At 50.2% G+C, this 4,526-nt stretch overlaps 1 protein-coding gene across 2 annotated transcripts in view; it reads right to left on the bottom strand.

Moving 5' to 3' along the window:
* Positions 1-4,526, bottom strand: part of GPR39 (G protein-coupled receptor 39) — a 125,649-nt gene that overhangs the window by 3,407 nt on the left and 117,716 nt on the right. The window lies entirely within an intron of this gene.

Raw genomic sequence — 4,526 nt, 5'->3', positions numbered from 1 at the left:
TTAATGGGAGACCAGTTTCCCTTCTGTTGTACAAGGACTGTACAAATTTCTTCTCTCATTGACACATACTGATCAATTGAAAACCCTCTTTTCTGAGAATTTCCCCCCCCAAAAAACATTTTAATTAAATTTAATTTTCAAGGACACTGCTGCCCTGAAGGATTGGGGGGGGGGAAGAGGGGTTGGTATCTCACATATCAACATTACTGTATTTATAGAGGCTGGGAAAAGGAGAAATAGGAACTTGCTTGATTAGGTAAGTGACCAGAGGAGACAGTGTGGCCTCATCTTTTGCTTCTCCGCACATCACCTTTCATTCTGTTCTCTGCTATCTCAATACCTCACCCACCAGTCTCTCTGTAGATGTCCTGTAACATTTTTGTACTGCATGTCCCTCACCTCACATTTGTGTTTCAGTATTTGTGTTGCATTTCTGTGCCATGACATGAGCTTTGTGCAGAGCTCCAGACTTTAATGGTTTTCTTTGCTGCCAGCACTATAAATGTCAAAGAGCCATGGCAGAGAGAAGCAAAACAAGCATCCTGGGTAAGAACTTTTCTGATGGATCATTTACTTAATTAGCACCTTTTATAGAATAGCAAAGGTAGGTTATTGGGCTGATTTTTGCACTCTGCAATCTAAGTACTTATATGGCCCTCATTACCATATGTAAGCAGGGGAATAGTCCTGCTATTGTGGGGAACTTTCCTGGCTTCTGCACTACCCCGGTGAAGTGGGCTAGTGAAAGGATCCGAGTCCTCACTCCCACTTCCTTTAGTCAGTGGCTTCCCTGCCCTTGAGGACTCCCCTTCCACTCTCCTGTCTGGCAGAGTCCTCATAACCCAGTGGTGAGCTGGAACTGGTTGTTTAATTTAGAAGCCCTTTTAGAACCGGTTGTCCCTCGTGGGACAACCGGTTCTAAAAGGGCTTCTAAATTTAACAACCAGCCAAAAGTGGCACCTTATGCACCGACTCCATGGGTGCTCCGGAGCTGGAGCACCCACAGGAAAAATTTGGTGGGTGCAGAGCACCCACTGGCAGCTCCCCACCCCCAGCCCCAGCTCACCTCGGCTCCACCTCTGACCCTGAATTACGCTCTGACCTGTTCTGCTTCTCCCCTCCCCCCCCCCCCCCCCCCCCCCCCCCGGCTTCCTGCGAACCAGCTGTTTGTGCGGGAAGCCTGGGAGGGCTGAGAAGCAAGCAGCAGCTTCGTGCTCAGGCCTAGGGAGGCAGAGCGGAGGTGAGCTGGGGTGGGCGAGCGCGAGGAGGGCCGCCCGCGCCACAGCAGGTAACCCGGGGGGCACGCAGGGGAACTGCTCCCCGCCCCAGCTCACCTCCACCACCCTCGGCCTGAGTGCGAAGCCACCGCCTGCTTCTCAGCCCTCCCAGGCTTCCTGCGCGAACAGCTGATTCGCGGGAAGCCGGGGGGGGGGGGCAGGGGGGGTAGAGAAGCACAGCGGGGTGGCTCGTTCAGGGGAGGAGGCGGAGCAGAGGTGAGCTGGGGCCGGGCACGGAGCTGCTGGTGCGTGCTCTGCACCCACCAAATTCTCCCCCTGGGTGTGCTCCAGCCCCGGAGCGCCCATGGAGTCAATGCCTCAGACGGCCACTTTTTATGTGATCAGTGGGGGGAGAGGCCGCTCCCCCTGCTCCCCCCCAGCTACGCTACCCCACCCCAGGAGCCAGAGGGACCTGCTGGATGCTTCCCGAGAGCCGCCCCAGGTAAGCACCAGGACTCCCCACCTCACTCCCTGGCAGGTCCCTCTGGCTCTTAGGGGTGGGCACCCACTACGGTGGCCCATGAGACCCTCCTGACCAGTTCCAGGGGGAGTCAGGGGACAGGGGAGGGGTGTGGATGGGGCGGAGGGGGGCTTCAAGGAACGTGGGGGGTTGGATGGGGCAGGAGTCCTGGGGGGGCGGGGGCGAGCCACGACCCCCTCATGGGGTATGGAGGGAACTGGTTGTTAAGATTTTGGCAGCTCATCACTGCTCGTAACCCCAACAAGGCTAGGCCCAGGATTCCTGGGGAGCTCAACCCCCAACCCTGCTGTGGTCACCTAAGACAGGGGCTAGGGTGTTCCCACTCTGGGGTACTTTCTCTGCACTGGGCACTTCTCTGACCCACTGATCATTAAATAACTTGCATTTGCTTAAAATTGTACGTAATCAACAATTAATTTTAAAAAGAATAAGGGAAAATGGGAAAGGTTAAAGGAAACACATCACCCCGCTCTGTGGCAGGGAACATCACAAACAGTGTCTCTGGAATGTCAGGGCGTTCACAGTCTGGTCCTGGTAAGTCCCAGGCCCTGGCTGTGCTGCAGGGATGCTGTGGGTTGGACACTCGCTCTGGCGGTGGCCACACGCTCTCAGGCTCTAGGTGGCAGGGCCCTTCTTCCCAGCGTTGCCCCCGCCCTGTCAGGGTTACCAATCCCCCTCCGACTCTGGCCTGCAGAACCTCCTGGCTGAGGCGTCTCCCTGTGCTGGGCCCATTGCCCAGGGTCCCCCCTTGCTCTCCCCAGCTGCTCACGACACCCGGCTCCGGACTGCTCCAGCTCCACTCTGCCTCAGCACGGCTGCTGCTCCGCCTCCAGCTCCCTGGGCTGCTTCTCTGGCTCTGGTTGCTGCATCTCTGCTCCCAGGACAGGTCTGCTCTGCAGGCCGCTTCTGTGACTCTGCTCCCAGCACTGAGCTGCTTCGTGGGCTGCTTCTCTGCCCCCCTGGCTCTGGTTGCTGCAGCTCTGCTCCCAGGACAAGTCTGCTCTCTCTGGGCTGTGCCTCTGGCTTTGGGGCTGCAGCTCTGCTCCCAGGACAGGGTCTGCTCTCTGGGCTGCTTTTCTGGTCTCTCTGGATCTGGCACAGCTCTGCTCCCCAGCTCAGCTTGGGCCCCTGCTTTCTCCTTAGCTTGGTCCAACTCTGTCTGACCCAGTCAAATCCAGCTCACACAGAGGACGGGACCTCCCTGGCCTCCTGACTCCCCGATTAGCCTGCCGCCCTGTCATTCAGGCTGACCTGGAGCATAGGCCTCTCCCCATTGTTCCTAGGGACTGTCAGTCTCAGGGTCCTTATTTCACCATCAACCCTTCCCCCTTTTAGTACTGGGAGCTAGCAACTAAAACACCCCCACTGAATGCTAGTAAGGCGGCAACAGTCCCCTTACACATAGTATCTGCAACCAAATTCTTATCACGCTACGAAAGCTTGTTTACTATAGAGTAAATCAATTTGTGTTTCATTTTTTTAAATTACAAGTTATTTTATCTTGCCAGATTATATAAAGACCAAGGATGGAAATTCTACTGTGAAGATCTCATCTTCTAAAACCAGTGTTTTAGTTCCATTTTTAAAGCTCTAACATAATGCCCTGAGTGTTCACATTTTTATCTTGCATCCTTTGACATTGACCTTTATTTTGAATCTAAACAGCCAAGTGTGTAAGATTCCTCCCTATATTCTTCAGACATGTCTGTTCTGGGGGAATTGACTATTTGGGCATGTGTACAGCAAGTGAAAAATGAGCTGTTTGTGCTCTTGTGCAGTACCACGGTGGTTAGTCTTTTTAGGGGGAGGAGAGTAATTTCTCTGTAAACTTTGTCATTTTTAGAAGAACAAGTAATTATTCATTTTTACACTTAAAAAAAGAGTCATTGTTTTAGCAGAGAAGCACCACGTGAATAAATATACTGACAAAAAAATCGTGTTTTATTCTAGCTGTTTGCATTTTGTTCAGATACACTTAGAGTTACTTCATACCTCCAAGGAAAAGCTTTACATTCTCATTCAGGCCTTAATATAATGTATTAAATATGTTGACTGAGTTACTGCTGCAATCAATCTGAACTTGTACACAGGCTCGGGGTGAAGGAGGGCATAGTATTTGATATGTAATGTGCAGAATGCACATACATTTGTGTATGAACTTTAATGAAGATCAGTGAAAATAACTCACATGTAAAACAAACTGTATTTTATACCAGAATTGATACATCTTTTCCCTGTGACTTCTATGCACACAGATCAGTTACCTGCTGTCTATTATAACCTTACATGTTTCACCTGATCTGCAAGCCCCCTAAGTCATTTTTCCTCGATTACTGTACTAAAATGACAAAAGACATTAGCACAGGACACAGATTTATCCTCTCAGTATTGTTTAAAAACAAAGTAATGCAGATGTCCAACAAACTGTAGCACTTGATGCTTGAAATTTCCAACAACATTAGAATCATTATGCATGGTTTAATATTCAAAAGTTCATTAAGCCATGCAATCAGAGGCTTGGAGGCTTAGCACTAGCTGGTTGAATGCATACTAGTGAATACATGCCAGTTTTTAAGTAAGAGTAACTACATTGACTCAGTTATTTCAGCAAACTTAACAAAACTCATGTAACTCAAGTGCTTTGAGATCCTTGGATGAAAGGCAAATAAATTTAAACATTAAGCAAACTACACAACACTTTGCCCCAACCAAAAGTGGCCCATTCTGCTAGAAATTTAGTTTTAAAATGTAACCCTCCTTTTTAAAAA

This window comes from Lepidochelys kempii, chromosome 11, assembly GCF_965140265.1.
Source record: "Lepidochelys kempii isolate rLepKem1 chromosome 11, rLepKem1.hap2, whole genome shotgun sequence".
NCBI lineage: Eukaryota > Metazoa > Chordata > Testudines > Cheloniidae > Lepidochelys > Lepidochelys kempii.
The sequence above is the reverse complement of the archived record's forward strand: the minus strand, read 5'-3'. Positions and strand labels throughout refer to the sequence as shown.